At 43.0% G+C, this 23,322-nt stretch overlaps 1 protein-coding gene across 6 annotated transcripts in view; it reads right to left on the bottom strand.

Moving 5' to 3' along the window:
- Positions 1–15,732, bottom strand: part of sulf2a (sulfatase 2a) — a 37,913-nt gene extending 22,181 nt beyond the window's left edge. For 4 of the 6 annotated variants that reach the window (XM_086198590.1, XM_086198592.1, XM_086198586.1 and 1 more), the window contains exon 1: positions 15,587–15,732. The gene's annotated coding sequence lies outside the window, so the exon portion shown is untranslated. Of the gene's footprint in view, positions 1–4,175; positions 4,254–15,586 lie in introns of all 6 variants that reach the window. The other 2 variants (XM_086198589.1, XM_086198588.1) reach the window with 2 other exon arrangements.
- Positions 15,733–23,322: the final 7,590 nt, after the last annotated feature.

Raw genomic sequence — 23,322 nt, 5'->3', positions numbered from 1 at the left:
TTTCCCAGCAGGAATCATAGGACATGTGCCAGAACCCTGGGCAGGGTTCTTAAAATTTGAAGCAACACCTACAGAGTTCAGTGGAAGTCTTTTTTGGAAGGTGGTGCAGCTCAGGAGGAAGAGTGGCTGTCTGATCCCCAGCTTCTGCACACACTGCATGGAAGCATCCTTGAGCAAGACTCTGTAGCCCCTACTTGCTCTTGACGAGCACTGTCAGTATGTGGATGTGAATATGTGAATGAGGATTGTTGGGAGCCATTTTGTTCATTTCAAACATAAATGTGTGACAGTCTGGTTGATCATGAATAGAAAATACCAACAGCAAATAAATATACTTCACATGAAACCACAGTGGGGTTTAATTGCATAGAGTCAACACACAAACACGTACACACACAGTCAACATACACACATTCAGTGCACACACTTCCCACATCACCCCTCCACATTGTGGAAGAGTGTATGGCTGTCTCCTCTTCTACAGGTCAGTATCCATCTCCCTCTGCCTGATCGTGGGACAGCTGCCCAGACAGCCCATCTGTCTGTCCTGACCTGTGTTTGGGACCACGGGGGTAGCCTAAGTGGCCCACTAAGGGGGTGCCTGGCATGTTGCCTGCTCAGTAATGACAGTAAAGCTGCCAGCGGCTTGCCTAATAGCTCTGGAGGACTCTCTGAGGTGCTACAGTATTGATATTGTATTGGGTTGCAAAGGCCTTGGCAGCCTTTTAATGAGGGCTCAGATTGATCAGGTGGTGGTCGGCCTCCTTTCACATGAGGCTTATTGGTTCTCCCTGAAGGCCTGGCCTTCCTTTGACTCTCTCTCTCTCTCTCTCTCTCTCTCTCTCTCTCTCTCTCTCTCTCTCTCTCTCTCACACACACACACACACACACACACACACACACACACACACACACAGTCTCCAGGCATGCTACAAAGAAAGATGTCTGAATAAATTTCAGCGCTTGATATTCATATTTCAGTTGAGCATAAATAATAACAAACTTTTAGGAGTATTTTTAAACAGCAAACAAAAGTTTATTTGTAACTAAAATATTCAACAGGAAAAAGATTTGCTTTAACGCTGTGTTGGAGCATTCAGCTGTCAGCAGGCGCCAATGTCATTATCAGGTCATACTTAAATGTTAAAGCAGTAAAATATTAAAATACCTGTCAGTATAACTTAGTATCAGCAGTAACCACAAATTACCATTGCCTACAAAATTAGCACTAAAATAAATCATTGACTCTGAAAATAAAACCATTATAAATTATTCTATTACTCTAATAATATCATGCCACTTTATATATCCACGCACTTGCAGGCTTTTTAAACCCGGCCCCACATAAATCTGCTAAAAAGAAAGTCGATTGACCACTTCCCCATTGTTAGCAGTCAAGTATCCTCTCATTTTTCTGGTGCGTCCCATCAACATCATGAACGCACTGGGTAAACAATAACAGTACAGCAGAAGGCAGCATCTGTGTTTCTCTGGTTGTTATTTCTCTCTGGTTGTGAAAGATTATGATCTTTCCCTCCAGACGTGTTTTTCTAAATCAACACCAACTCAACAATGTTAGGCTTTGTTCAGATGAATGAAAACCTCCTAAAAATGCACTTGGAGATCTGACATGGCGAATCTTTGGAGATTCCATGACACTGCTTGTAACTACCAGTTCACATTGCTGCAATTTTCTCTGTAACATTTTCTGTAACTGTTTTGTTGTGCTGCGAGTCCACATAAATGACCTGGGCTTAGAGTGCTGCTTGATGGGTGGAATTTGTGGAAAGACAAGCTCCATGTCTATTTTTGACAGTGGAGCTCCAACTGCTTACGTATGTGGGACCAAGAGCAGAAGTGCCTGAAACGGTAAGCAAATAAGCTCAAATCCCTTGATGCCTGATCAACGTACCTAAAAATTGTCCAGGGCATGTATCATGTAGTAGCAGTGTGTATATCAATAGGTAAAACCCCTCAGTTTGTATACATTTGGAAATGGAACTATTATGTTGTGAGAGAAGTCATACTTCCCCAGATATATTTGAAAAGCTATATTAAAGTGTGATGCAGTCACTAGACCCCTGAACGCATACACAGTTAAACTATCGAACTCACTCACAGAGGAGGGAAAAATCGAAATATACGGATTTACTTATTTTAGCGGCTTGAAAGGTTCCTAACTTGACTACACAAGCCTGCAAATGAAGAGAGAGAGAACGACAAGGATAAACCACCTGCCTATCAGCCTGTATTAATGACTTCACCTTCCCAGTCCTCCTCCTCCTCCTTTCCGCCTGCCCCCCTGCAAAGACTCAGGTCAAGGTCACAGCAGTGGTCTTTCGAACTGGATTGAGCCTCCTTTTAGCCCTCCATCAGAGAGGCAGCCAACTGTCGCCCCTCCTGTGGTTATCATCATGACCCCCACCAATCAGATCCTAGACCCCCACCTGGGGTCTCAGGCAAAAAAGGAAGAAGATGGAAGGTAGAAATGAAACGGCTGTTCAGTTCCCTGGGGGAGAGGACAGTGTGATTACCTCTCAGGGCCTTGACTAGTGAAGCAGTTGCGAGACTGTTCATTGAGTGTGCAGCTGATTGGTCACACTGAAATGAGATGTGAAAACATTCAAGTGCAAAATGCTGTGGATTTGCATGGGTGGAAAATGTACATGTTGTGATTATATCCTCTTCAAAACGTTCTCCTCACACACCCGACAGCAACCCACTCTCTATCGCCTTCTGCCTGTATTTGCGCTCTCTCTCCTCCTCTATTAAATATGAATAAGAATCAGCTCGATCATGTTTATCACCCTTGTGTCATAATTAGGGAGTCAGAGTGTGAAGCATGGCCCTAAAACAGTAACTACTGCGCCCATTGGCCAGCTCGCTGACCTCAACTGTACACACCTCCCTCTTCCTAGCATCCTATAGGACTGCACCTTTAACCCTTTCCTGTGGATCACACTGATCAAAGGTCAATTAGATTCATGAGAAAATTGTTGCTGATGAATGTCTACCCTTAATGAACATCTTATAACATGACTGGTTGTGCCCTCTTCTGATTTAGCAATAGAGGAGCATTAAAAATAAATGGGGAGCAAAGCCAATTCAAGATGCACATAAAATGGCCTATAAATTCTTAGGGTGAGCAGAAAATAGAGGGACACCATTTCACTGCTCAATTAATTATCCCAACATCGTATTTAAGGGCGGGTAAAACACTGTCAGCGACAAATAAGGGGCTTTAATCAGAATCTCCACCAGCTGTCTTGCATTTTCCACAGGAGAGACAGCGATGACATCCTGTGTTTGGGAAGCTCCTTGTTACACACACCAGTGATAAAAAAAACTATTAAAGCAATTATCTTAGCAGCAGGAAAGCTGGTGAGTGTGGGAGAAAAGGGTCATCTGTGGAATTCACATGAAACATTCTTTCAGGACCGTTGCTCTAGAAAGTTAGTCGAGCAGTTATGCAAGCGGTCCAAAGAGATTTTTTTCCCCAAGTGTGACAATGTATGACACACATACACACACTCTTTCTAGCCAGCCACTTCCTTACAAATAGACTCAACTTCCAGCCAGCCAATAGGACATGACACGCAGCGAAACAATGAGCTGCTTCTGTGTTGTTACTATGAAGCTTGCCAAGTGGCTTCTCTGTGTGTGGTGCCTCAGGTTGGCACACTCATAGGGGGTTTTCTTGGGGTGCCGTCCTGAGTGTCAGGCACCATGCCCAATGTTGACAAAGCCTGGTATCGCCTGCTGTCAGCCCATTATGTGTGCACCCGGCGGAAGGAATCAATTAGGCTGAGCTCAAAACAGACCCCCTTAATATTTGACTTTTAGTCAGTGGGCAGAAGGCGGGCAGGGGCACAGCGGCGAGCTGGCAGTTTCCTTCTTGCTGATGTGGAAAATGAAAGTGAGGAAAGGGGACAGGTCGCAGAGCCTGACTATGTGCTTCGCATACCCTGGGGGACGATGTGAGAAATTGTCACCAAAAACAGGCAAATCCCCCCAAAGAAAAATAACCCCTTGTCACTCACTAGATATCAGAAGCATCTTACGCAACCCCTTGCAAAAAAAATGGAGTCGAAATAGAATGATGCTCATAAACAACCACAGCTCTGTGGAAGGGATAGTGATGTTAGAGGGGAAAAGTGAATTGATGAGGTCTTTACTTGCCAGATGAACTGTGCCTTTGAAGAGTTTCTCTTGGAAGACTTTTGGTCTTTATCCTTTACTGCTGAAGGCCTCCTCTGCCAGCAAGAACAGAAGAAAGAGAGGTGAGTGCTGTCCTCACGCTGGGGTTTTGAAGTGGAGATCAGTCCTCAAACAGAATAGCTTACCAAAGGCACATCATTCACTGGTCTGCTTCTGCTAGTGTCACTGAGACAGGGAGGAAAATCAAAGAACAGCTCCCTCAAATGCTCAGCCAGGAAACGTCATGTAGCCGGGCGTATTTTTTCAACAAACAAAACAGTAAACCATCCCAGTTATATTAAGGAGTTATTTCTTCATCAGAAATCCGATATTAATGGAGCTTCTGCCTGGGATTGTAATTCCGCTGTGCACAGCTGTGACCACAACATGCCCAAATGTGCAGAGGGCTGTTTCTTATGCTGGTAGCCAGCTGTTCACACAGAGCCACTCTGCTCATATCAGTTCAAGTATGTTAGCAGTAAAAAAAAGAAGAAAAAAAAAGGGTCCAAGTAGTAAGTGAAATGCAAAAATTTGCTCTTTCACACGATCTGATTATTTTTCAGCCCTCAATTAAGTCTTACACACAGGAAGCAAAGGAGGGTAATCTGACCATTTATTACATCTTTTAACGTTGTCTTTGCAAGCCTGGGTGTTAGTTAGGTCTATTGTAGTGCATCAGAACATTTCATAAATGAGGCCTAGCGTGTGCTCAAAACATTCCCCTCTTTGGAAATCCAAACACAGCTTCTTTGACTCTTTTCCCCTTTAATTACTTCACTTCCTGACAGCTACTTTGGGGGCATCGGCTGTGACCATAATACAACCTCGACACCCACAGCTGCATGATTTTATATTCTCTCTCACTGGCGCCGACAATCAACTCTCTAATTTGCGTAGAACGAAAAGCTAATCAGTGTCGGCCGGATTGAGCGGCCGTGATATTCCAGACTGACTGAAGCAGCATGATGTATGAGTCACCACCGAAAATGATTTTACGCATTTACGCTTCACATGTGTTCACATTAAGAGTTGCCAACGGAGTTATTTTTTTCCGACACAGGTTGAAGAATCCATATTGTCCAGGTGTATTTCCTCTGTATAGGAGGGAGTGGTATCCATGTATGTTTCATCGTTCTCACTTGATGAATGACAGGCCAGCAGCAGACTGCGAAGGATGGGGCAGGGATCACATACGCGTCACACACTAATTTAATGATGAAACATGCAGACACAGCCTTGCACTCGATGACCCACATCAGTGTGTAAACACGTGGAGTATAAATAAACAACCTTACAGTAACAGCAGAGCAAATCATGGATCAACACAGTGGATGCAAGCCAATCCGTGTTTGTGTGTGTGAAAAGGTGAGTGGAAATACCACTGACGCACCAAGACTGAACTTTCAGACTAAAGATTCACAAAAAAGTCACACAGGTCATTAAATACATGTGTTCTAATTTATCTTAACGGTCTGTTTCAGTGTTTCAGTTTTTAACTCCACTGGTCGATGCAGATGGCCGCCAACATAGAGCCCGAATCTGCTTGATCTTAAAGGCAGCTTTTCGTCACTGCTGTCACCAAGCACTTGCTCTTGGGAATTGTTGGGTCCATCAGTTTGTGATGTGTGATTCTTGACCTTCTCTCATTATAACATGTCATGAGATAGCCTTTTTGCAATTTATATAAACAAAATTGATGACAAATTAATCACAATCACAATACAATACAATCATAATTACTTGCTGTATAATAAAAAACAAATGTGGATGTTTATGATGAAATTCATCCATAAATATTTTTAAAATGAGTGCCTGACAGAATCCTTTACACATCAACGCGCTCGTGTGCTGATATTTCCAGTTGCCAGTGTTTTTGTGTTTACATGGATGTCAAACAACAGAATAACAAATAACAAAATGGGTGAGCAGCTTATTAACCTTGCCAGCCGACTGACCTGTGTTATAGTCACAGGGTGTTTAGAGTCAGATTATATTCCATATTATTACAATCGTTAAGAAATGTTCCCTGCTCATGACTCCATTTTATTAACAGGTGAACCAAAAAGTCTTTAATTATCACATCTTCAACACAACTAGATAACTCCATCATTCCATCTGCACAGCACTGACTGCCACAGCTAAAACAAACCCAAACAGTCTGGAATATGGGACATTTCACATCGGCTTGAATGTGCATACCATGTGTTTTGCACACAAATTGTTCCCATTTTTGGATTATAATTCAAGCCATATCCAGTGTGTATTCGATCAAAAATGGAGGTATGAGACAAGAATATGAGATAAGAACAGTTGTGTAAGTACAGGTGCACTTTTGAAGACTATTCCCTCAATGGTACATTTCTTACCTCAAAGAACAATATTGTTTTTCAAGAGGCCAGTAGTACACACTTTCAGAAAGACTACAAAAGTGATTTAGAACTCATTCAACAGTACAGAATTGTCTATCCTACGGGTATCCTGCCCCCACTCCCAGCAGCCAGCATTTCTCCCCGTTCAGGTGCACACGCACTTCTACTTTTGCGTGTGTAAGGGGCTTTGGAGGTGAGAAGCCTTACCTGACTTTCTAAACAAGCTGCTCCTGATGCCCTTCGCTCCCAAAGAAACCAGCGTCTGACCGCCAAGTTCTGTAATCAAACTGTCAATAAAAGTCCAAAGTGGATGAAGAATTGAAATTCATGCAACTTAAACTCAGGGGCTCACATGGAGCCAGACTGCAGTATCTCTTCACCTACTCCTCTTGTTTTTGGCAAGAAAAAAAAAATCAATATGTGAATCTCATTCTGGCTCGTTGGTGTCGGATGCCAGCCCGTGTTGTCTCTGTCCTCCCCAACAGCTGCCATAAGATAACGTGAGTCCAGATGCAACTTCTCTCACTCACGCATGGTCAAACATTTTTAACCCAGGCACTTTTGAGGCTCTTTTTGTTGTTGCTGTAATATTTTTACTCACGGTGGGCTCATTTTTTACTGTAGTACAAAGTTCCACACCTCTGTGGAAATTGCACAATCGCAGCTAGAAGTAGGAAAAAATTTTTTCTGCAATTTAATTCAGTTATAATGCTTTAAAGAATAGTAATAAATGAATAATAAACAATAAAATGGGGTCAACGCATACATTTTTTCCCCAGTACCCAAATGTGTTATAAATATTATTACACCTTAACTCAAGTAAAATTTCAATGAATATTTGTCGTGTTATTGTCGGTCTACAAGCTCTCGTTGGTGAAAACATATTTTTGGAAAGACTTTAAATGACACTTGAAGGATTTGATTTCTAGATGGAAGTATAGGTTTCACATGATTGGCTCGTGGGACAAAACCTGCCCTTTGAGTGTAGAGGGTTAAAAAAAGAGGAACCACACTGAGTAAATTGAATATAGCAAGTCAATGCACACACACTGTATCTTAAACACACACTATATCATGTTTGACTGATGTTGTGTTGCTGTAGTCTCATTTAACCAGAAGTAATAAGTAAACAAATTTTTTACAGAAATTTCTCTCACACTCCCTGACTTTTTCAATAATAATCAGGTCCTGTGTGTTAAACTATGCAAGCAAAGCTCACGTTCAGTCAGGCAGAAGAGTAAATCCTTATACTGCTTTAAACTGGCTGCCAGAGGGATCTGAGGAATACCAACTCTTCCATCAAGCTGCCAACCACAGTCTCCATGTCTCCAACAGCCTCCAGTTGCAATCTAGTAATCTACGAGGCCTTGTTCTATGTCTGCCTGTGAAGACGTGTTGAGAAGTACAGCTGTCTGATCCTCACTCTGCTTGGACACGTGGCAGAGTCCAACTTCCAAGCAGAGACAAACCAATTTTAATATCAACATAAAGTGCTTTTGAGCCTTTATCTGTGTTGTGTTTAGTGAAGTGTTTTGCACACAACAATGTGGTGCTGTATACACCTGTGTCCATGTGGTATGTGCAGCAAGGCTAAGTATATGCTGGAGAAGCCAATAAGCCACATGCTTATCGCTGCCAAGGCACGTCTCTGATCTCAGCTGCTCTCAGTCCAGGCCAGCCCTGCCAACCACTCCTGGGCATCAAAAGAGAGGTGAGACTGGACAACTGTGCCTGTCAATCTGTCTGCCTATCCATCTGAAGAAATACCAAACAGGCCTATGACCTCTGTCAGTGCTTGCTTTGAACTGTGAAGCTTACTCTAGATATGTTTTAGATCTAGTTGTGTGAAGCCAGGCACACAACAACAACAAGCACTTTCAATTTTGCAATAATAAAATGCCACATCACATCATTCACAGGATTTTATTTGGCCAAAGATCCTCATAAAGTTGTGGCAGTCTGCCGACTCGCTAGGCTACAAATGACAACGTGATTTACTTTCCTTTTGTCTCACTAAAATAAAGAAGTGACAGATTTAATATTAAGCAGAGGTGGAGAGGAGGAAGGGAGGGGACTGGAAACAGACTGCAGGTGACAGGGAGCTGTGACAAGCGTGGCAACTGAGAGAAAATGCTGCACCTGGCCTTGTCCTTGATGTGAAAAAGAGGATGATGCATCAAAAATTGACAGGCCAGAAAGATGGCTATTATCCAGGCGAAGAGGAAAATGAGGAGAAAGTGAATATTTTTAGTAACAGAATAAAAATACACCAGGGGTTCATTTCATTTGATATATCTTTCCATAAAGCGCCCCTGTGTTGATGAATCATGCTTTATTAGTTACAATAATCTTTTGTTTTTGGCAGAGTTTCACCAAAAAGGCTTTTCCTTCCAGCATTAAAGCAACATTATGTAGCATTCAAGGGAAAAATAATATCATGTTGATGGTACACTGTCTTGTTAAAGGGAGCGCCATTTTGACTCCTCTTAACTCTCAACATCTGCCTCTGCATTTTGTCAGTTGAGCTGATGGAGTTTGAGACTCGTGCTAGCTTGTAATGAAAGCTAAAAACTAAAAAAAACTAAAGACAAAGACATGAGCCTTACAGCCAGTGTGATGCTAAATCCTCTGTTTGAATTGGAATGAGAAACACTGGCGTTAGGTAGAGCACAGCATGCATAGCAATACCAGGAATTTCTATGGTTGAGAAATAGGCAGAAAAAAGCGCTGTCCGTGCAACAGTAACTCATTAAAAATGTTTCAAACATTGTAGATGATAAAATTTGTCTTTTTGCGTCTTTGTTTCCATTTAGTTGTCAAGCGAATTTCAAGAGAATTGTGGATGTTTCACAAAAAAATGCATACGTGCATGAGGTGTGTTAATGAGCTATGTAAGATGGTGATATAGGTGATGTTATAACAGCTGTGGCTGAAACAACAGAGCAGCAGAGGAAGACGCATCGGCTAAAAATGGAGTGAGTACCTTTGGAATTGCTTTCAGTTGGATAAGTTGTCATTGTTTTTTAAGTATTAGCTCATGTTGGGCGTGTCGCCGCTATCCAGAGAGGAAGAGCAAGTTTGGAATATCCGTGAAAATTACAGCAGCATAAACAGCTTGGGAACGTCAAGGCATTTCCATCTTCCTTTTGGCTGTTTACTCTTTTTCGAAATGGGCAGAAACCTCCTCAAGTGAGTGTAAACATTTTTTTTCAAACTTGAGCATGTTTTCTTGAATTAGCTTTTTTCCATCAACTTTTTCTAATATGATAAATCCAAATGGGCATCAAAATGCATTGATGGAAACCCAAATCTCTCGTCTTCAAATCCTGTTATGGCAGTGCAACACTCTGCTAATTCTAAAATTAGAGTGTGCCAGCATCCTCACCTGACACTGAAACTGAATTTCATTTTGTCTCACCTCATTCTGCAGTCTGACCAGCATTCTAGCAGCAGACCTTCCATTGCAGTCAGTTTCCAACTGGGCATTACTGAAGAGACTCCAAATAATCCAGAAATCTGCCACCAGCTCAGATTTCTTCAGTCGTGGTTAAACACGAGACATGATGTGATTTGTTTTGGGGAGAAATCAAAACTTAATTTAGCAGGCGCCCCCAACAAGCACATACTGTTAGAATTAGCATGCATCACTGGTAGCAAGCAAGCATTGTTTTTTTCCGGATTTGCTGTGAATCCCTTTCTTTTCATTGAAAGATTTGGTTCCTGAGTGGAGAGTTGTAACCAGAGAGTATTTGTGTGGTTTGCATTTACCGTTTTCTTTCTGAGAGAGAGAGAGAGAGAGAGAGAGAGAGAGAGAGAGAGAGAGAGAGAGAGAGAGAGAAAGCACCAGGAGAATACAAAACTCTAAGCTGCACTTTTTTGATTTTATATTAGACTTTTCCAAAATCTGGTGGGGGGAACACAGATGTCTCACCCTTGAAGAAATGCCCTCAAGGCACAATGTTGTTGTGTTTTTACAGCAGTTATTCCTGGGAGACTTTTCAAAACAGCTACAACTGCAACGTCGATTCTGTCCACTAACTTCACTGCTGTGGCACTGTTATTACTGTTTAGAGTCTTTTGCCCTGAGTGAACAACATCGCATTCAAAGATGTTGATTGGCAACCTGAAATTGCAATTGCTATGGGGACAACGCTCCAGACGAGAGCCTTTCCAGACAATGAATGGCTTTTCAAAGGTTTGAAAATTCAGATTCAGGGTCTGTAGCCAGGCTACCAGCATCCTGTAATTTCACTACCCCTCGGAAATAGCCTCTGCAACAGCACTACGTAGTGCTGTGATAAGCTGGAAGAAGCCATCTTCTCTGTCCAGGCTGATCCTGATGAAGTTTGACTAAGAAGGTAAATGAGCAGGAGCTAGGCCATCTTTCCTTTGATTGTTTACATTCTGAACAGTGGGCAGGAGGCAGATTGATTTCAGTGGGCTGCAACTCCTGTGCTGCCCCTATTGATTCTTCACCCCCAAACTGTCTCCTCTCCAATTAAGAGTTAATACCACTTTCCTGCCAACATCTTAATGTTGCAATCGCAGCACTGCCTGTCTGTGTTGCTTTCTCTTCTCATTTTTCACTTTTGTCATCTCTTTCTTGCTATCCTTTCACTCCAGCTGTCGTTCCAGTGGAATGTGGGATGATGACGGCATTGGGAGGGGTGTACCAATGAGAGGAAACAGAAATCCTGTCTCTTTCATAATTGGGTTAAATACACAGGATAGCTGACTGTGGGACACATTGATCCGCCCATCTCAAGGTTGGAAAAAAGGAAAAAAAAGAAAAAGTTCAGTCACAGGTCAGTTGTGCCCTAACGCACCCAGCCTAAAACCTTTAGTCCAACTGCTTTGGTGGAGTGAGAAATCCAATTTCAGAGCTCTGTAATTCCATAAACCTTATTAGGGAATACAATGACTTCAACACCCTGAGGGAGAGGCAAAAGGGAGGGGGAGAGTTTGGGTTAGCTGAAGTTGTGACCAGGCTAAATACAGTGATGGAGAAAAGGGGAATAATGCAGAATTGAAGATCAAGGGTAGACTTGGAGTATAGCAAATCAGGGAAATGAAGTAGACCGAAGCAAGTTGTCAAGTCTTGAACCAACATAATGAGACACACGAAAATTCCCAAGGAAAACAGGGGTGATGACGACAACGAACTCCCCATTCTTCTGATGAAAAATATCGCCCAAACATGATTTTGATTCATGTTTTGTACAAACTCAGTTAGCAAGTTGATGATACGTAGCTGCCATGGATTCATGTGTCCTAACATCCCATCACCTGCATCCTGTTTTCACTCAATTGTAACATCAATGGGTCACTTAGTCTGCTGATATCTGAGTGCTCACATTGATTGACTGCCAAAAACTAGGGGAGTGGGGTGTGTCCGTTTGTTTGTTTGTTTTGCTTAGTAATGGCCATGATATGAGCACTGGCCTCACTGAAAGCAGAGTCACTTGTAGGCATTGGACGATACTCGTTCATTACAGAAAGACAAGCATATGAGACGGGAAGAATATAAAGGTAAATCAATGTATGAGAGACTCAGAAGGTGAGTAATGCGAGTGAAAATAATTATAATAATAATTACAACTACGGTAATGAGATTTGTCTTATCAGGCTGAATAACTGTTGTAGAAAATGGCTTTGAACTGCAGCCAGATTTTGGCTCTACTCCCAAATCTCCCAATCGCTGCTCTTAGCATCCGCAGTTAATACTGTCATAAATTATTCACTACTGTGACAAAACTGTGGCAAAAGGCCACAGATAACCCAGGGATCTGAAAGCTGATTAAAGGAGACTGGAGCATGGATTTAATATAAAATTTGGTGATATAGCAGGGTTTTACTGACATCTCTGCTGTTTGATTTTGCAAGTGACAGGGGGCCTCGACCCTCTGTCTCTCCAGAGACAGGACAGACAGAGCAGAGAAGCCCTACTCTGTGGCCAGCAGGGTATAATTACAGTTCCCTGTGGGGCACCTCAGCTGCAGCAGCTCAGACATACAGAGGGAAAAAGATTGAAATCTGGTAGTACTCACACATCTCCTGTCCACACTGGAAATCAAGTATACACCATGGGCAGATATGGTGTGTACTTGTACGACACATACGCACACACACACACACACACACACACACACACACACACACACACACACACACACACACACACACACACACACACACACAAGCATGCAAACATAAAACACAACAGACCAGCGTGCTTTGCCTTATTTATTCTTAGATTGTTAGCAGCCGTAGGCTCTCTCCTTGCTATACACAGTTGGTAGAGGAGTGTTTGAGAGGTGTCGTCAAAGAGCCCCTCTGCTGCTCCATCATTAGAGCTGAGAGAAGCAGCAGCACTCATCTCCTGATGCCTGTCGCTTCCTTACAGGACTTCTTTACTGCACCAGAAACAGGAACATTTCAGGGACATTAAAGGAGGACTGCAACCCATCTACATTTTACAATACTTCAGGCATGTTTCCATCATTTATCTGAAAACTATGGAGATGCATTCTATCTGACCATCTACGACTAGGATTCCTTAGCCAATCTTGCACTTCAGTTTGACATGATGTTAAATTGTTGCTTGTAGCCAAGATGGCATTTTGCATTGTTTTAATTTTAAATGGGGGCACTGACCTGAAAGCTGCAGTCCTGCTTAAATTTTGGATTCCTGGAGGAGGCATAATGGCATCTATAGTCTCAGAGTAAAAAGCTTCAACATGTATTCAATTCATTTTATCATTCTTTCCTCTCTTTTTCATTATCTCCACATCAGTCAAGAGAAACAGTGTTAGTTATTTCTTGGCTCTCTAATTTGGCATTTCTAATGATTAAATTAAAAATGCACATTAAGATGGATAGATGGAGCTGGGGAACTGGTGTATTTGAATGTACAAGTTAACGTAAAGACAGGCCAGGAGTTGAGCAGGTGGAACAAGGAGCTGAATGAAGTTAATCAGAGACATTTGCTTTAGGACCTCACTGTGTGAAACCACAAAAGGTCAAGGCTGCAGAAAAATGAGCAGACGATTGCGCTGCCCCAGCCGCCTGTGGGCCCACAGGGACCAGCGTGCGGTGTCACCTTGGCTGCTGTCACTGATATCTGCCACCTGTCACTGTGGTGCCCCTGTGGCCAGGGATTCAGCAGCATCCAGCCACAATAGATCTGTGGATAGCACTTCCTCCTGAGAGTGGTGATGGGAGAACATGTCCTCTGCTTTCATCAACAGCTTGAGTCAACAGCCTCCGAATTAGCATAGAATACATATTCATGCTGGTGTCTCCCTTCAACTGCATCACCAGCTCTCCAGCACATTTTCCCAGCCATTTTTACAAACACGTGTCAAGCGCTCCATTTTCACCAGCAGTCCCACATGGCCTCTTAAGTATTCACAGCACGACTGCTGCAAAAAACATCAACAGGTCTCAAGGTCGCCACTCCTACTGATTGTGTGTCATTTGTGTAAGGTGTTCATGTGAAAGAAAAAAGCAAGAATGAGAAAAACACAAGCAAATAAACACAAAATGTGTGTGTGTGTGTGTGTGTGTGTGTGTGTGTGTGTGTGTGTGTGTGTGTGTGTGTATGTGCACGATATGATCATGGGCACAAATTCATGCAAGTGCACCTGCTTAATAGAGTGAGAATAAGTGACTGTGATTTTGTGTGTGCTTGTCACTAAACCAATGAATTTAACCATGCCATTACAGCTTAGTGTGTGTCAACATGTATCTGAAAAACATGTTCTGTACATCAGGGCGATTGCGTGCGCGTGTTTATTTGGATGCAGTTGGAACATGCCTGGGGACTAGCTGACAGGTAGACTTAGCATGAGCATCCTGCACTGGCAGTCCACTGGCATCTCAGTGAGAAAAGAGGCCAGTTGATGTGGGGGTTAGAGCTTCCATGGCAGAGTGCGTTGTGATAAATAATGAATGCTTAAAGAATGTATCTCTCTGAGATCTTTACTTCCATCCATCCCTCCATCCTTGCATTTGTTCATCCATCCTCCCATACTGCAACAAACAGCATGTGCTGTTCAGCTGTCTCCACCATAAATATTTCAGCCTGTAGGTCAGTGCTGGCAGATCCCTCCCTCCACTCTGCTACTCTTCACCACCACCACTTAGTGATGACACAGCCTTTTGACCCATAAAGATATTGACAAAACATGGATAGTGAGTATATTTACTGGGACTAGCTAAAGAGACTACAGCCGAGGAGGATTCCGTAGGAGTGGCAGCGGCTGATGTAATGGCGACCCTTGAATGAATGAATGTCGAGTGGTGGATACCTCGTCCGCTTTCTAAAAAAGATTCCCCAAGGTAAACATTCCCAAAGTGGACCAATCCTACCGAAGTGAATCTTTCCACTGTTTACTCTAAATTTACACAGCCACACATGCTCCCAACTCGCCTGGTTATATTTGGCAGAGTAAAGGAAATCAGACACAATGCACGTTCCGTATTTCAAAACACACCAGACCGTGAGATATGAAGACAAAGGCAACTACTCACAAATTGGATCTAACATCTAAGAGCGGAGGAGGCTCAGTTGACTTGTTTCACTGAATTGAGTGGCTTCTCAATGTAACTATCCAAAAGCAGAACACACGGTATGTAGAAACATTACTTTAAAGACAGACACATGAGAACAGCATCCAGCCCGGTCACTAACAACTTGTTCCACCACATAAACAGCAGCACCTCTTGCCGATGAAAAGCCAGAGACTCTGTGAAGAGTCCGGTGAGTCGAATGAAGAAAAGGTTTCATCTCTCCCAGCCTGATAAACACCGCCGTTAGCGACTCCATGCATAAATCTCAGAGGCGAACAGAATGGATCAGAGCATTCAAGTGTAAACTAGGGCAAAGCTCCAACACTGTACCTTCTAGACACGCTTCTCTGGAAGCAAGTCCTGTACAGGAACAAGCCATCACACACTCAGGGATACACATGCTGCCGTCTGTAATCTATCACAAAGACACAAAAAGAGATGATTCACACCTGTTTCCGGCCGATCCAGAACCATCTAGTCCTGTCTTGGCTATTCAGAAGCGGTCCCCTGTGCTGGGCAGAGTGAGGAGCTTGTCTCACCCCCCACGCAGCCCGGTGCAGACAGCTCACTGTTATAGATGCACTGACAAGTGAAAGGAGGGAGGCGTGGTCTCACATGAGATAAATAAAAGAGGGAGGGAAAGAGGGAGGAGAGAGGCTCCCTCAATCTACAATTCAATTTTGTCCTCAGCTGCATTTCTATCCCTCTGCTGCTATGTTCTTATAGCATATTCGTGATACTCTCATTCACTTTTCTTTTCCATCTTCCTCTCTATGTGCTGTCTCTGTTTCCATTAGTTGTCTTCTGGAGTCCTGCCTGCCTGCTGTTTCTTCTCTTTCTGTTTTTCCTCCCTCTCTTTCTCCATGGGATCTCATTCATGTGTGTGTGTGTGTGTGTGTGTGTGTGTGTGTGTGTGTGTGTGTGTGTGTGTTAGAGAGAGAAAGAGAGAGAGAGAAAGTGAGAGAGAGTGAAACATGGCAGCTCCGGCCATCTGTCGGAGCCTGTGAGTTTCACCTATTCACAGCCTCATAAAGACAGAGGCACATAGTGGAGTGAAACAGAAAGAAAGGAATGGGAGGGAACAAGGGATCAATCTTCATGCTGCTGGGGTGGGGAGGGAAAGCACAGCCTGGCACACACACCATATCTATCAGGCTGGCACCTCTGAGGCGAGCCACTCTCTGGGTCCAGGCAGCACAGGGGATTTGGCTAACATTGCATGAGCACTCGGAAAGACCAGAGACACACATTCATTTTACACAAGCACACAAAAGGCATATGGGCAACTTCACACACTCTCACACAAATCCACAAAACCAATTTCCTTTTTGACAAAACAAACAGGATCTATCAAGATGGATAATCCAACAAACTCAAAGAGACCAGGGGACAGAAGACAGGGGACAAGAGGCGTGGAAGCAGAGCCTGCCCTGAATCCTTCCATCACCACCCAACTAAAGCGTTTTCCTGCTTGGTTTAAACCAGGTATTTCTCCTGAGTGCCAGTGTCAATTCCAATCCCTGACCAGGAGGGAGAGGAGCAGTGGTGGCATCCATCACTGTCCGCACCAGTGGTCCCATGATGGATGCACCTGTTTATCCCTCTCTGCAGGTTATTTAGATGCAGTCACAGCCAGAGTGGTTGGTGATGGAGAACCTCTGCACACCCTTGCCACTCCTTCCACGCCATCTAATCTATATCACTCTTATCTGTTGTCTGCATTTTGAGGTATTCCTCCATGGAAATTTGAAGCAGGGTGAAAAAGGGAGATTAATTGCCCGCACCTTTCAATGTTTTCAATTACGATGCCTGTAATGGATCATCTAACTGTCAGCTTGGTGCACAACATTATTTGTGTCACTGCAAAGAGATGAAACCATACTGCTTTCTGGATATGAATATCCCTCGCAGATACAAAACAAACTATTCAGTGTGACGGATTTGCATGGCATATGAGGATAAAGGAAATTATACTTCTTCTTCAATGTCAGGTGAATTCAACATTAATCCTGGTAAAGTGACGCCAAAAATGAGACCTTTGTAATTATGTATAGAGCAAGAACAAGCAAATCCATTATTATCTTAAAACAAAATATACAACTGGAAAATTACTTAGTTCTCTGTATGCCCTGTATGCATATCAGATTATGTCTGAGACTCTAGGAGTGCTTACATAAAGGAACCATCAAGCTTCTCCAACAGACAATGCCCCAGAGACGGCAATGTTTTTCCTGAGCAATGCCGACATACCAACACAGTAGCCCAGTGACACCACTTAAGCCCATGGTTTATTCATGCTCCAACTCTGCCACTTGCTCTCAGCCATTCTTAAGCCATGGCATCCCACTGACATCTAATTTGGTTTAGTACAGATCAACAGATGTACCCCCAATCAAACCAGTGTATGTAAACGGGTACGCTGGGTAAACTACCATTACAGTTTGATAGCTTCCACATGCAGGAGGGGTAATAGGGGTATTTCTGCAGAAGGTTAGCAAGGAAAGAGAAATAGCCAGACAAAACCAAGAGAGGCAGCACGGTGGTGCAGTGGTCAGCACTGTTGCCTCACAGCAAGGAGGTTCCTGGTTCAAATCCCTGCTCCAGCACAGGATCCTTCTGTGTGGAGTCTCCATGTTCTCCCTGTACGTGTGTGGGTTCTTTCTGGTACTCCGGCTTCTTTCTACAGTCCAAAGACATCAAGAGGGGACAAGGCTGATTGATACTCTAAATTGACTGTAGGTGTGGCTATGAGTGTGAATGGTTGTCTGTCTATGTGTTGGTCCTGTGATGGACTGATGACCTGTCTAGGGTGAACCCTAGGCTGCTGGGATAGGCTCCAGCCCCCCTGCGACCCTTAACAGGATAAGCAGTAGAAAATGAATGGATGGATGGAAGCTGTCATTACTCTCTCAGAATGTGACTGAGATGTAAGGAAATGTTTTCCAGAACACTATGACAAGGCATTAAAGTTAACCTTTGACCTTTTGGATATACAGTAGGTCATTGCTTTGTTTCCTCCACCAAGTAGATACAGGTTGATTGTTGACTCTGGTCATAGTAAGCAAAAACTAACCAGATCATCATTGATCGCAAGTGAATGTTTGTGGCAGATTTGTTGGAAAACCTTTGAGGTCTCCTTCAGATCATGTATTCATGGTGACACTGAAATTTGACCTTTCAACACCGATAATCAATCTTAGAATGCAAGTGAACATTTGTGCCAATGTGATTAAATAGTGTCAATTTGTTAGAGCTATTGTGTTCCTGAAAATGGGGTGTAAGAATGGCCCTGAAAATATAAAGCCTCCGGCCCGGCTTCTGCTGGCGCAGAGGCATAAAGATGAACACGTTTCCACAGACAGGGTTGGGACCTTGGGGAACACATTTTGGTTTTCTTTTTTCTGCTTCATTGGACACAAAGCGGGTGAGGCCTTGGATGCCACCTTTGCATGATAGTACAGAAGCAGTCACATAAATAAGAATGAGTGATTTCAATGCTGATAAAACTGAGAGACAGTTATGTTCTATCCTGCTGAGATCTTGTCCTTAGCTGAGAGTCTACTGTTACAAATGAATTTGTTCCCTTCCTGCACTGTGTGCCAGGCTGATAAAAATATCCCCTGTCAGCTGGCTGCATGAGGAGGGGAGCAAATGAGGCAGACCCCCTTATTGTCATCTCCTCCTCCTAGCCAGCTCTCTGTCTTTGAGAGCATGCCTCCTATTATTCTCTTGGATTGGGCTTGTTGATATAAGGCCACAAGGGCTGCCTCCACCGCCACACAGATCCCCTGCTCCCTGCCCTCCATCTATTCTGTGATTCCCTGGCTACCAATGTGTGTATTACTGTGTGTGTTTTTGTCACTGGGCTCCGCACTTCAATTTGCTTACAAATCACACAAATTTGCATTTTTAAATTGCCTGAGATGCATACACCAAAGTCAAATGCATATGATACATCAACAAACACAGCCAATGACTCAATCCGATGAAGTCTATATATAGCCAGAATCTTTGGCATGAGAGACAGCTGTTTGATCCCTTTCTCTAACCTTGACTTTCACATTATCAAGTAAAGACTGTCCTCAACCAACTGACCTCTGTTTTCTGTTTCTAAATACAAGATTGATATGTAACAATGTCACAGCTAACAAAGTAGTATAATCTTGATGAAGAATTAACTTTAAGCCAAACTAGGATCTATTCTTTATCCTTTTTTGTGCATAAAGCTGAGAAATAATAAAACATGATTACTTCGAACGTTTATTAATGACACAAAATTGTCCTTTGGCGTGTGCATCGCGTGTAACATGAAAGCTTAAATCACGAGATGGAATTGGCACAACACCATTATGGAGACAGAGAGAAAACCAGACGAAATAATCCCAGGAACAGGATGGACAGAAATAAGACTGAAAATGGTACAGTTCTTGAAATAGCACAGTAGTAGTAGTAGAAGGGCACACAGCCATATCATGGCAACAGCCTCCTGCTGAGCTTGTATGGGCTCCAAAAAACTGGCCCCGACACACACAAATATCAGCTGATTAAATGAATGTCGAGAGGACAGTTTTCTTGGCCAATTACAAATGCAAATTGTTGAATCAATCACATTCTACAGCTGTGCTCACTGCTCCTAAGATCCTGTGGTGCAGGAGGTCATCAGAATGCCAGACATGAATTAGTCGAATACCCTGACATCATTACAGCGCACAAATGTTGCGCACAACACATCGCCCTGTCATGTCTAATGTATTTTCCACTTGTTTATTTCATCCATTCTGTCTCCGTCACACCACGAACTCCCATTGAAAATATAAATAGTTAATAAGTTGTTATGAGCAAGCATCGTTTTCCAGCAGTTGGTTCCATATCCTGGGGTGACGTTATAATTCATTCATGAGTGTCCCACAAGTCTGAATGCGACAATTAAAAAGAAAAGAGGCTTCAGCAAAGTTTTTTTCTATTGGAGATTTCAAATTTAATTGCCAAGCTTTTAGTGTGATGTTTTTTCAGACAGACAGACAGAAGTCTGAATAAAGTCTGTCAAAAAAACAGCTGCAACCAAATGTCAAATCTCCAACAGAGCTCAAGTGAAAGAAACTTTATCCTCCTTAATTGCACTACAGAGTGCAGTTTCTTCTGCAGCACCATCCTGAGATGGTCTACAGTATGTTTGCTTTGTCCTCATTCTTTTTCAGTAACTTAGAGATGATGAGTTGAGAGTTTTTAAGCTGCCTGTGATCCGCAGTGCTTAACATCAGTGACTGAACTACCTGAACTTCCCACGGCTGCCTCAGACTCCATGTTTTGGCTTCACATCAAATGCAATTGAGCGGCTAGATTGCATTCTAATGCAGTTTAAAGACAGGATTTAGCGGAAGTTGATGCAAGCTTTCAACGTGATAATGTGCCCATTACATTCGTTGAAAATATTTAACTTTTGGAGCAAATCTGCATAACATTTTGATGCCTATCAGCAATCAACACTATCCTAATGTTACTAACATCCTGCTGTAGTTCGCCACTCCTTTTATCAGTGAGATGAGCTGATCACTGTGTCTGGGTGTGCAGAGCTGACTTTAGGTACGTTTCCACTGGCTCACTTGGGCTCGTGTCGGGTCGGTTCGACTAGCGCTGGGTACCACGTCAGCGTGAGTGGACTCACCGGTCGAGAGTTCCCAGACATAATTTGTGTGGAACACAGCAACAATGGACGACATGGCGGCAGCGTTATGCCTGTTGCTCGGTCAGTGGTTTTTGATTAAACTAAAAGTAAGGGATGACAGAGGGGCGAGGCTTCAAGCAGTGAAACAGAACACCCAAGCAAAGTATAAAAGACTTTACAAAGCGATCAACCTGTATTCTGTGGAGGCCAAGCTGATACAAAGTAGACGATGTAAGGGGTTAAATATCCCAATCAACGTCCCGCTATGTGTTTACATTATGTTTTAGTCCCCACTCGGGACTTGGAACCTCAGCGGAGCAGGGACCAAAATGGTAACAGTAACAACACATGTTGGGTCCAGTGGAAACAGGGCCAAACCGACACGACCCCACGACCCAAACTGGGTATGGTATGTGGGGAAGGTAATGTAAGCACAGCTGAAGCTTCTTATTTTGAAAGAGCAAATGGTTTGTATCTCCATCCACATTTGAGTGGGACTGCAGCTCATGGAGCAAAGGACTGTGATTAAATACATGTTTATGTGATTAAATACATGTACAACTTGCTGTCATTTTATCATCCAAAATTCATAGCAAGAAGGTCCTGGGTTCAATATCCTGCTGTCCCAGTTTATCTCTGTGAGGAGTTGCATGATCTCTCTGGATGGGTTTACTTTGGGTACATTAGTTTCTCCCACCATCAAAAGACATGTATGTGAGGTCAGTCACTCCTGTTGGGGCTCCTGACAGAGGTGCTGACAGATCTGAAGATGGTCCCCGAGTGCTGCATGTGGCTGGCAACTGCTCCGTAGAGGACAGGTTATAGGCAGAGAAAAAATACTGCTGAAAAATATACATGTGACAGTAAAGGTGATCGGAAGAAGTCTTTCAAACGCTTAACAAGTTCTGACCTGCTACCAGTTAAGAACCCCTTTGATGGAGATTCTGTCATAACGCACTACACAATACTCCAGCCTTTTGCATCCTTGCTTGTTTACACTGAAAAAAAAGCCACGCAGTGTGATTTTTGCAAGCATTCAGGTGTTCCATAATCAGATGTGTGATGTGTAATAGAACAGTGTCGGTGTCTTGTGTGATGCTGTCCTGCTATTCCAGCTATCCCTTTTACACCAGTGTCAATGCAAGTGCTCTCCATACCACCACTGTTAGCTTAACTTGGCATCATTCCCACCTTCAAGAGGCTGTGTAAAAGGGCTTGTGATTTGACTTTTCTTTGCGTTTTCCTCTCCATGTGCGCATGGTCATTCTGCCCCCTGGAGCTGACAATTATAAGCTTGTTGTCTTTTTTGTTTTTTAAAATACCAATTTCACTTAAATCTTCTGATGAACAAGTTGTGTATTGGTGACTGAATTTGTTCCTATGACTTGTTGCCTAAACGTATATGTGACAGAATCAGTCAAGTCAAGTCAGGCTTATTTGTATAGCTCATCACAACAAAAGTTTTCTCATCACATGGTAGAGCAGGTCTGGTACCACACTCCTTGAATTAATTTACACCCAATAATTCTCCAATGACCAAGCACATCTTGTGACAACAGCCACGAAAACATTCCTTTTAACAGGCAGGGATTTCGAGCAGATCCAGGCTCAATGGGAACGGCCGTTGCTTTGACCTTGGGGGAAAGAGAGCAGGAAAAGAAGAGTAGAGACGAAGACAGATAAAGGAAAGCAAGGGGGCAGAGACATAAGTAATCTTATAAGATGTATATTTGTAACTGCAAAAAACCCTTTTCAGCTAAGAAGCTCATATTTTTAAATTCATAATTTTTTTGCTCTGCAGCTGCAGTTTCATTCTGGATGATTAAAACAGTGAAGTAAACTGAATTCTTGTGTACCCTATTAGGACCTGGTGTTTCATTAATTAGAAGTGGGAAACCCAGCCAGTTTCACTGAAGAAGCCCATGTTGTTTGATCATCAGCCAGCAGGGGGAGGTGTAGTCAGGTCTCGAGGGGATAAATCTACTGAGCATCAAGAGTGGGTAGAAACACTTGCACTGATAGGAAAAGTTGAGTCTTATTTGATTTTTGTCGATCTAAATCTATTAAAAAATGTATCAAAATACCAAATTTTGCCTGCTTTTTTGTTCACTCATAATCCTCCATGTATGTATGAGGGAACAAACAGGGCCGTTGGGCCAGTTTCTGGCTATAGCTGAAAGAATAATACATTTTCCAACTCACACTTGCAGAGAGAAGTTGAATCAAATCATGAGCAAAATGCATCAATTCATGATGGGCTGGATTCTATTCAGTTTGTCGGGGTAAGTTTTTGTTCTCTGTCATGAAGCATCTTGGCATTTCTCGTGGTCACACATTGAAATGTATTCCACTCAATGTGTTTGTTAATACACATAAACAAGTCACCAAAGAAAATTTTTTTAAAAAATGAACAGACATGTGATTACACACACATACACACGTGCACACACACTCTTCATTCCCATCTGTCCATGCACAGCAGGCATTGCAGGGGTTGAGAAAGCGTTTGCAGACCGTGGG

Source organism: Aulostomus chinensis, chromosome 3 (genome assembly GCF_037954235.1).
Source record: "Aulostomus chinensis isolate RoL2024-O1b breed Wild chromosome 3, RoL_Achi_v1.0, whole genome shotgun sequence".
NCBI lineage: Eukaryota > Metazoa > Chordata > Actinopteri > Syngnathiformes > Aulostomidae > Aulostomus > Aulostomus chinensis.
Note: the sequence above shows the minus strand (reverse complement) of the source record. Positions and strands in the feature narration are given on the sequence as shown.